This window comes from Prosopis cineraria, unplaced genomic scaffold (assembly GCF_029017545.1).
Source record: "Prosopis cineraria cultivar Desert tree isolate PC_DT_omini unplaced genomic scaffold, ASM2901754v1 PC8, whole genome shotgun sequence".
Lineage (NCBI taxonomy): Eukaryota > Viridiplantae > Streptophyta > Magnoliopsida > Fabales > Fabaceae > Prosopis > Prosopis cineraria.
In genome coordinates, this window is record NW_026555339.1 from 9,695,352 (window position 1) to 9,707,264 (window position 11,913).

Below are 11,913 nucleotides of genomic sequence, written 5' to 3' on the forward strand. Positions count from 1 at the left end.
TTAAAATCCTTGTATTAAGGACCATGATGAAGGTTATAATAAGGATTTGAGGGAGTAACACATTAAAGAATAGGGTGACATTTCCAAAGATTTTGTGACCAAGTAACAAAGCTGTAAAAGTGTGTCTCTTTATCTCAATCAAGCAAACACAAAGGAAATTAGAAACAAAATTATCTTGCTTTTAACTTCTTTACTAACCTATTATCTTTTGAAATTGCTTATATATGCTTTAAACAGACCAAAGTTTCTCATGTAAATAATAAAGAAACATCTTATATTCCTTCTGGGAATTTGGAGTCCGAAGAACATACCTCCGTTGACGGGGCCGGATTACTACAATGAATCTAGGACTTATTAGTTTCACAGTAGATACACCAGACTTTTGGTCAATTTCAAAATGCATGAACCACGCATCCTTTATCTCGCACTATCAATGTTTGGGTAGTTATATAATTGATAAATTGTAATTTTATATATTTTTATCTTTTTAATTTAAACTTTTTAATATTTATTTGAGACTAATTGAGTTTAATTGGATATTATTTGAATTAACCAATGTTTAACTTTTAAATTTTAACTATTTAAATTTTGAATTTTAAATTATAAATGATCACTTTAATATTTTTGTATACTTGCTATTTGATTTTATTTTATTTATACAGATTTTATTTATTTAATTTAAAAGATATTAATGAAAATTATTTTGGATTAAAAAATGCAGGTATACTTAAAGATTAAGTCAATAATTAAATTTTAAAAACTTTATTTATGTTTATTTTAATTGTTTTTAATGTAGTTTTCAATTAAGATTTTGTTATTTTTATTAAAATATTATGTTTTTGGTGCACATGGGACGCTCCGCTTTCTTGGAATAAAAAGCAAAGAATAGAAACAGAGTGCAGAGACTTGTTCAAAAAAAGAAACAGAGTGCAGAGGGAGCAGGATTTCTAAAAAAACAGAGAGGCGGAATAGGATATGCTCTGCGTCATCTCCTTTGTTTCACTTTCAGTGATGGCTTCTATCTTCTTATACTGTACTGTTTGATTTGTAGTTTTACAAAGAACTAATTTTATTGATGTCATCAATTACAAACATGACCTTAAATTATAATTAGAATTTTTAATATTGAGAAAACATTTTATATAATTTTATTTTAATTTACTCTTTTTTATCTATTTTTAAATTTTATATTTTAATTGTTATTATTGATTATAGTAGGTTTAATGCATAATTTGTAGGTTATATATTTTATTTGAAATTTTATTTACTGTAATCGATTGATATAGTATTATAGGACTAATTTGGCTTGACTTGAGTGATTATCCTTGCTTTATTTCTGATATGGTTAAGATAAAAACAATTGTTAAGTTATAGGTTAATGACGATTTTAATTAATCCATAACTTAATTTAAAAAATATATATTAAAATCAAAATTGTGGAAGAAAAAGATTAAATTTAATTGATTGGATTGTAATTGACTATGCTACTTATATTCAATAATTTTCTAAGTTGAAGTTGCTTTAATTATTTAATTTTAATTTAGTTTTTTAATTAGTTTTGTCATAAAAAATTCTCCACTATTTATCTTTTTATAACCCTAATTTAAGTAGTTAAAGTTAATTTATTGACTTTTAGAGAGATAACTTAAGTTGTGCTTTATTATAAAATTTAATTTTTATTATTTTTAATATTATTTTGATGTTATTTGACAATAGTATCAATTATTTTGAAAGATAAAACTATAATTGCTTCGGTAACTTTCATATAACCAGTAACTCTAAATTACTTAAATAAAACAATTTACCCAACTTATATCAATTACTATTGGGTTCGGGTTTTTGCTTATGCGGTCCAATTCATCATTTTCCCATAATCCAACATTCCTAATGCAGTCGTACATGTGAGACCATAACCTTTTTATATTCCTAAACTGCCCTTCCCAAATTAATGATATACCCAAAATATCTAATAATTTTCACATTAAAAGAATAATGAAAAGAGTTGAATGAGTAAATCATGCGCCCATCAAATTTTCTAAATATAACAAGTTCCACATCTGAAACAACACAATACTCAAAAAACACACCATTAATCCATACTACATTACAAGCTAAGAGCACACACCGAAATTAATAACATATGATTTCTTAAAGAGAATTCTCAAACTTCACGATCACAATAGGACTCCTGACTACATGTTTTCCATCAGTCCATGATAGTTCTCCAAATGCAGAAGCTGAAGGTTGAGCTGAACTACTCGTAGCCTTCAAAGTAACCCGAAAGCTCTTCTTTTCCAGTGTTCTCTTGAAGCTCAAAGTTTTTGGGTTCACAATAACTTGAACTCCTTTAGGAGGTTTGACACTCACAGAGTACGTGCTTGCAGGCCCAACATTTGTGACAACACGAGTGACAATCACAGGTTGTACGCCAAGATGAGACAGAGAGATTGAAGGATAGTTCAAATCTGTGATCTTGTAAGACTTTGGACATTTGTAGGGCTTGTTAAAATTAAATGATGCAACTAATCTTTCCTCGTAACCAGAACCACATAAGAAGTTCAAATAATCAGAAGGCTTAAGGTCGTAAACAAGTCCAGGGTCTATTGCAAGGTTAGGACGAACATGTCCTGAACCATAAGCAAATGGAGTCGCTTCTGTATCGTTTACTCCGTCCAGAATTGGTCTGTTGGTATTATCAAGTGTGGTCGCTGCAAGGACATAGGTTTTGACAGTCAATATGATTACTTTTTAAAGAAAAAGAAATGCATAACATGAACATGAAGAGTTTATAAGAGAATTGAGTTTTAGAAGTTCATCCAAGAGGTAGCCTCTAACAACTTACGGATTACCTATCAATGAGCTCCACACATAAAAGGTATATGAGACAGATCATACTTACTAACTGAATCAACCATCATTGCTTGCTTAACAAGACTTACATGACCATAGTTTAATTTGATTTACTTATCACTATTAGAATGTATTAAAGAATCAAACATCGACTAACCTCAAGGCAGGTCCTATCAAATTAGCTTAACCTATTTTGATAGAAAGACAAACATAATATATACCCAATTTCACAAAAATTTTGATAATCACTACCTGTAGTCATGATAGCTGACTTGATTGCTGCCGGACTCCATGTAGGATGGCGAGTTTTGAGGAGACCGGCAATTCCGGCAACATGGGGGCATGCCATGGATGTTCCAGACAGGACATTGAACAGAAATCGACGCTTATCTGATAGCAAATTGGTGGGACTTGCACCGGCTGAATAAGCAGCAAGTATATTAAGACCTGGTGCAGTTACATCCGGCTGAAACCAAAAACGAAAAAACATTGAGGATTGAAAGAAACAAGTGAATAGCGAGTAATACATAGGTAAGAACATTGAAAATAACCTTGAGGAGTGAAGGCTGGATGACATTAGGTCCCCTAGATGAGAAAGAAGCCACAACTGGAGCTGGTCTTATTCCTAGCAACGTTTTTGCATTATCAAAGAATGCTAGAGGGTTTCTGCATAATTAAGTCAATGAAGCATCTTCATTTTTCCTTAAACGAGGTACAATTATGTGTGTGTATTAGATTGTATTAAAAAGTCCCACATTAATTAACTAAAGAACGAATTGAAGGTATATAACCTTAAGGCAAGTCCTATCAAATCAAATTTGTTTAAGCTATCTTGGTAGAAAGACAAGCCTAATGTATACCTAATTCAACAAAGTTTAAAAGTGCGCGTGTGATTACCCCACAAGGCTATCCGCTCTCTTAGTTTTATTTTTAAGACCAGAAGTGCCACAAAGTTGAGCGTCAGCAGTAACTGTGTTACCACTGAGAGCATCGTTTTCCAGAATCATTCCCACTGCTCCAGCAAGTGTTGCTTGCAAGCCCTTATCAACTGGTCTTATGCTCCTACCTCGCTGGCATATCAATATTTTTCCTCGTACTTTGTTAGGATCAAGTGTTCCAGCATTGCAAAGGTCACTACAGAAGAATTTACAAGTTATATATGTGTTAATGTACTGCATTAAAGGGTGTGCGTGTGTGTATGGCAAAGAAGTCATCATTTATAAAGCAAATCTTGAAAATTTTGTGATTACGCATTTTGATATGACGAATTGGGAAGTCTAGCATCGCCACCACGGATCGTAGGAGTTAATTGCTGAGGTGTACCTACTGTAATACTCGTTCCCTAAGATATGAACACAGATATGAGACACAGAACTAAATATAGGTTTTGTGCATTACATGGAGCTTGAAAATGAGCAGTATATTTATAAATACCAAAACTTTTTAATAAAATATAAATACACACATTGATATATTGGTACAATAGTTAACTACTCTTAGACCTTACACAGACACATTACACAACACTAATATATGTATGGTTTGACATCCATGTCTAACATGGAGATGCATGAACACTACAGATTTAGGGTGCCTGCTGCTCTGATCTCTCTGCTATCTCCATAACGCTCAAAATTTCAGTCCTTTATTTCAACTTATGGACAGAGAAATTTTATCTAATTCTCCTAAACGAAGAGCTGAGATTTGGAGCATCAATTGTATTTATAAGCGGACAGTCGACATCCCAAATCCAAAAAGTAATACAACAAAAACATAAATAGATAAATAAATACAATTGCTAAGAAGTACGGTACGAATTGTTTGTGACGAATTTTTCAACACGTATATTCTGTGATGGACTTGAATTTCACGCCATGAAAAACTTCTGTTACAAATTTAGTCACAATTTTTTCTGTTTGTTGACAAGTGATAGCTACTTTTGGGATGTTTCATACCTGGATGCGTTGGCCATTGCCGAGAGTGATGTTATCACTGAAGTCTCTATCAATGGAGCTAGCAGCAATAGTGAAGGTCCAAGGTGCGACATTCTTGACAGTTTCAGGTTCTGGCCCTTAATTACCTGCGGAGCAAACTACAACTATACTTTTGGAAACTGCATGGAAGGCTCCAATGGAGATGCCATCAGATAACAAATCTTCTGGGTAGTGCTGATTCCCACCAATGGAAACAGATATCACATCAACATTATCACTAATGGCTTGGTCAAATGCAGAAAGCAAATCTGCATCATGACATCCTGCTCCTTCCAATGGATCCCAACAAGCTTTATAGACTGCTAATCGAGCCCTGGGGGACCCACCCTTGGCCGTGCCATTACCGTTATTGAGCACACTTGCGTTTCGAACGAAGTTGCCGACAGCAGTTGATGCAGTGTGAGTACCGTGTCCTACAATGTCACGTGCACTACGATGATGTAATGGGTCGATTGGGCCAACGTCAGCCTCGTAGCCGTTGAGGAAGATTTTTGCTGCTAGGAGCTTCCTGATTCACGTTCATTTGTGTGTGCGTAATACATTGAGTGTAAGCAGAGATTGAATAAAAAAAAATATTGAGAATTAGAGGGAAATAGATAATCAGAGATTGATCAATGATATATAACCTGTTGCAGAGAGTTCTGTTAGAACGGCGAGGCAAATTGTGAATCTGACAAGTGGAACCTCCTTGCCACTTTGAGGGAACAGGGCCATATCCTCTGTCGTTGAAGCTCTTGGATTCAGGCCAAACACCTATTTAAAAACATAGTGTAATAATTAACCAATACACATAAACATATACTCCCTCTCCTCTGAATTATAGAGGAAATTTTTAAAACCCTATTTGGTCCTAATTAAACATAAGGCAAAGATGTAGTAGTTTTTTTTTTTTAAATATTAACCCTTAATAATTGCAACAAGTAGGTGGCAAACGTGTAATTCCTAGACACAATTTATTGTGACCCATAATTTTAGTCAACGGCAAAATTTAAAAGTAAACATTTTATTTTTACAAATTTAAAGATATTAATGATATTTCTTAATAATTGAGAAGTTAATTAACTTTGTCACATACTCCTCTGGTCCTATTTTATATTGTATAGCGATAAAATTAATTTTAATCTTATTTATAGGTCATTTCTCTAATTTCTATGTTCATCTTTACTTTTTTATCTTTATTAAATGTCAAAAAATTATTAAATATTTCTTTTAGTAGGAGTAGAGGTGAAAATTTATTAAATTTTAAGAAAGAATTAAAGAGGTTAAATGTTTTCTTTCATGCTAACAAATATGCTAAAAGTAACTTGTAAATAACTAAAATGTGTGATTAGGACAAGAGAGGGTGTGTGTGTGTCTCAAACAAACACACAAAATTAATAGGACATTTTCTTAGAGCCGGCAATATGGCTCAGGCTTGATGGGCGGCTTGTTTTTATAAAAGTTTGAACTTAAAAAAATCAAAATTTTTTAGAGTAATCAAGCCTCTAAATGTATTAGGCCATGAAAAAGTAAAATCAGGCAACTCACCAAGTCTCTTTTAATTTGTTTTTTCACCTTACATTAAATAAGACTATCTGAGTTTGTTCCTTGTTGCCCGTTATAATCAAGTTACTTGGTAATGTAGGATTAATTTTGATTCACTTTAGTGTCATCGGATTCAGTTCTTCAAAGATATCTGTACTTGTTGCCCTATATATTAAGGACAGATTACTATTTCGTCTGGCTTCATATAGTGTATAACCTTAAATTAAAAGATATTATCGCAACGGTTGCCGTTATTTGATTGATAAGTGGCAAGAAGCTTTGGGCGGTCCAAATGGAAAATTTCCTCAGTTCTATGCAGCATATATGTACTTTCTGCAGTTATCAATGTTTTGCAAGCAACAGTTCTACTTTTAACGGACATACATTGACAGATTATTCATTTTCCTACTGTATTATATTAAGGTGGATGATAATTCTTTCTACTTTCCTTTTTGGAGTTATTTTAAATTGTGATTTATTTTTTAGAAAATAGATTATGAATCGATGATTATCTGTATATTTTTTTTTATTTATTATATAAACTATAACATTGAATTTTATTTGATTTTTTTAAAATAAACAAAACGGGCTTATGGATCTAACTTTAAACCTTTTAAATGAAGGTAGAGTTTCGAAAAAACGACAACTGCTCCCCATTCCCCGGCTCTACACTTCCTATAAGAAGAAAATGTGACAAGCATGTGGGGTATGTGGGCCCCACTTTTCTGGGGGAACCCAGTCCCGTAGCTTTTCGCTTAACAGTTCTCCGAATGAAAATCAAACAGACAAAATGAAGGTAATATAATTACCAGTATCAATGACACCGATGATTGAATTTTGACCAAATCTTCCCTTGATCCAAGCTGAGTCTGCTCTAACTCTTCCTTTTCTTTCTTGACCCAGAAACTCCCACGATCTTGTTGTGTGAAGTGTATGCATTTTGCTCAAGAACACTGACACTACATTTGGCTTTTCTGTACCAATTCCAGAAACACTATCTAATTAATCACAATCAATGCAAACAAAGTCTGATGAACTGATCATACAAAACTGAACAATTCACTCACTTTTGATCTCTGTAGCTACTTCGTCTTCAAGCAATGCAGCAAACCCATTTATGTGTCTATTATAAGAGTAAATGATAGCTTCTTTGGCCTTCTCATGGCTGTCAAAGGAAGCATACAAGCACACACACACACAGAGTTAAATTCATCAGAATCAGATTCTATAGCTTCTTCCTGGTATCATTTTGAACAGAAGGATCATGGATTTAATTCTATACCTTCCCAAGAAGGAGCCCAGAAAATCATAATGGGAATTCGTGGCAGATTCCATATCAGCAGAGGAAGGGTCTGGGCCATGAGAATGTGATCCAAAGTATACAATGTAAGACTGCAAAACACAATGAGAAACCAAAGATTAATAATATACAATGTAAGACTGCAAAACACAATAAGAAACCAAAGATTAATAAGTGAAACAAACATGCTTGATTAGATGACAAGTTTCATGATCAGAAACTCGAAGTGAGTAGTGAAGAAGCAAAATGTGCTTGCCTTTCTCATGGCATGAGCAGGTTGAAGAAAGGAAGTGGAAAGAAGGAATGATGAAAGAAGAAGAGGGACAATGGAAGAAGCCATCATGTTTGAGGTTTGGGAGGTGTGCAACAAGAGAATTGGAGGTGTTTGTCTTATATATATATATATGTGTATGTATGTATGTATGTATACATATATATAAAGCTGTACCGTCCTCTCTACTTTTTTGGAAGAGAATAATTTTTTCTTTTTAATAAAGTTATGCAACGCCTCAAAGCCAACAGCTTTGTCTAATCGGGGTCAGGTTGGGTCGATATCCTTTCTGGCAGAAACTTTTACCATCAAACGCTGCTACATTTTCAGAATTCAAAATCAAGATCTCTAATTAAGGTGGTATAATTCCTTCCACGTTGAAGCCTTGTTGTTGGTAACCAATATAGCTGTTTCTTTGCTTTAATTTCTTTCCCTCCTTTTTTCGGAATATTTTTTTGACCAACTTTTTTTCCTTTTACTGGAATGACGAATAACCTGCTTCGGATGCTCATGGTTTTCAAGGGCTCCGTAAAACATGGAATCATAGAAGACGAAATGAACTCGTTTCTTTTCCATCAAATTTTATCAAAATTCTCAATTCTCCATCTATAAAAAAACACACATTATTTATAACTTACAAATAATACAATTCACTATTTAAAACTCGACTTCACACACAATGTCATAATCTAGTTTGCAAAAACATGATGATTATCAATGTGCATGTGGACAACATTTAGATTCTCTTTTGTTGAAAAATAATGTAATCTTCTTTTATTTGGGATCTAATTCGTTGGCTTTTGATCCAACGAGAGTTATAAAGTTATAATTCAGTGCAAAATGAAATGAAGGCGCTATGCAGGAGGGAATTTGTGAACCGGCCAGCTGGTTCAAACGGATAAACCAAAGATGGGACAATCATTCATAATATTTAACTTCTAAATTCTATTATGTTTCATCATCAACATAAAGTGAGTCGGTGGTGCAATACAATCGATCCTGGAAAAATATAGTAGCAATAATTAATAAAGGACCAGAGAACAAAATGATCTAGTATCTAGTTTGGATATATTAAACCTTTTCATCGAAACGTGACCATCTGGTCTTTAATTACAATTATATATCTCTTAATCATTGCCCTCCGTTCTTTCTTTCTTTCTTCTTCTTTTCTTCTTTTGTTTGGTTTATATTAAAAATCACTTGGCATTCAATAGCTTTATAAAAGCACCTATTTAACTTGTTCCTTTGATCATTGGATGTCCATGCATGTGATTGTATTTTCACGACCCAGAAGGTATCTGATTGGTCTAAACACAAATTAAGGTTAAGAAACTTTCTTTGTCCTATATTCTATGTCTTTTTGAAAAAATGAATAATTAAAAATAATAATTTAAAAATTCACAGCATAAATTTGCTACATTGGAGAAGCAAAGAATGGAATTGCTCTTATCCTAAGCTGTTGTTCTTTCACGATTCAGTTATTATTTATAATTTGTCCTCTGATTCTTCATTTGGTTCCTTTCTTTAAGCTTTGGTTTGCATGCCAACTTCAGTGATTAGGTTAAGTTTAATTAATTCAGAGGAAACTTTTCTAACATGATTTTTCCCTCTAAAAAATTCAACACAAACCTTCCTTAAATCGTGTTGAATTCCTTATTCCTATTCAACTCAGCTACGGCCACTAAATGTTATAATATTTCATTGTTGGATCTTTCAGTAAGCTTTTGTCCTCGGGAATATTTATCGTAAAAATAATAAAAGAATTCAATTCACAGATCAGGCTAAAAAATGCCTAGCTAACACTTTTCAATAAGATTTTAGATTCATTTATCGTCATTTACTACATTTTAAAAATTTTATTATTAAATTGTGGTAGTATTTGTTGTTAATTAAGATGTTTATGTCATTACAATATGCTCAAAAGAGATGTTATCATATAAATTTATTTTGAATATGGCTACATTTTATAATAATTAATGTGTAATAACACCTCACTTTAGAAAAAGCAACCTCGTTCCGAGTTCAAGATGATATTGAAATTTGGTGTATCGCTTGCAATATTATGATAAACCTTATTTCATATGCACGTAGCAAATCAAAAGAATGATATATGTACCAACAATCATCATTAATTGGATTCGATGAGTGAGACTTAAATTTTTTGAGGAGGAATGGTATTTATGGAATAAAAGATTGACTTACTTTAATATTAGGACAAAAAGATTTGAAAATATTAAAATAAGAATGAAAGGTCTTTTCAATGATTTGATACTCTTATCTCTTGATTTGCAACTTAGTAATTACAAATTTGCTAGTAAAATTTGTTTATTTGTAAAAGAAAAGGAAAAAAAATTAACTTGGTAAAGATGTTAATCATTAGCAAAGATCTTTGATCTCAAATGTCCTTAATTATGATATAGATTCTTTAATTTCTTGTAATTGCTACATTTTGTTCCTCTCATCTAGGCTTGGTCCAAAAACCTATATTGTTATAAATTATCTTTTTTATTTTTTTAATATATTTGATATTTTTATTTTAAAAAAACTTGTTAAAGATGTTATGATTTCTCATGGTTTAACACTCATATTCCCTAATTTGAAACTTTGTGACTACTAATTTGCAAGTGAAATTCATCTATTTACGAAAGAATAGGAATAGATTTAATGATTTCTAACAATTTTATGCACGTATTTCTTGATTTGCAAATTTTTAACCATTAATTTGCAAATGAAATTTGTGTGTGTGTGTGTGTATAAAGGAAAACAGACAATTTAAATTAAAATAAAACTTATGAATTTAGCATTATATACTTAATATAATTTTATTTAATCAAATCAAAACAAGTGAATTTTAATATATTAATACTATTAATAATAAAAATTTGTTATAAAATAAATAGTTTATTAAAAAGTCTACATGTCTTGATTTAACTGAAAACAAACATTTTAAGTTTATAAGGTTAACTATATAAATTTTTCCCTTTAACTTACCAAAGAGATTATAATTTCTAGCCGTTCAACACTACTCTTATTCCCTAATTTGCAATGAGATTGGTCATTTAATTATTACTATGAGGATATACTAGTAAAATTATTATTTGAATTAAATTAATTATTGAAGAACCTTTGCTATTTGAAAAACAAAATCTTATAGCAGCAACATACATCAGATAGTTATGTAAAATGTTACAAAGATATCAAGACAGAGATTCTAACTTTCTTTTGAGCCAAGGGATGTTACTATAATATTAAGTACAACTGTATGCATAGTATAGGGTTATTTTGAACGATGACACGTTATTATAAATTAATCTATAATAATGATCTCTTTAGAAAAGGCAACCTCGTTACGAAGGTATAATGACGATAGAGATTTCGTGCATCACAGTCACAGAACAGTTTTATTGCACATCAAATCAAAAGAATGGTTTATGCATCTTACCAAAAAAGAATGGTTCATGTAAGAAGTGTGAAAAGTATAATCCCGAATCAATAACTAATTATATCCGTTGCTTTATAGTCTAAAGTGCGTGTGTAGTGTTTCCTTCATTCCTTTCTTTTGTTTTAATTAATAATTAGCATCGCTTCTCTTACTTTATAAAATGCATAACTTTTTATTTTGATAATTAACATTGCAAAAAGCTATTAACTGAGTTTATATAATTTCTAATTGAGTTTCATCATATCATTTCAAAGTGAATATCGTTAATTGTCATTATTCTCTTTTAACTTGTAAGATCCCAAAATTCATTTCCCCATTTTTCTCAAGTAGAATATTTTATCATTTTATGGGAAAAATCAATTACATTCTATCGTTAACTTGTGTTATTGGTCATAAGTCATGATCAGTACATCAATATCTTAGTAGATAATTAAATTAAATATGATACCAAGTTCCAATATTCTAAGCAATGAGCAATAAATTAAAGTTTATTATTCTTTTTTTATAAATAAAGCTTATTATTTAACTCTAT

General features: G+C 31.5%; 1 pseudogene; it reads right to left on the minus strand.

The window, feature by feature from the left end:
* Window positions 1-2,002: 2,002 nt before the first annotated feature.
* Window positions 2,003-8,018, minus strand: LOC129318237 (subtilisin-like protease Glyma18g48580; annotated as a pseudogene).
* Between the last annotated feature and the right edge of the window lie 3,895 nt (window positions 8,019-11,913).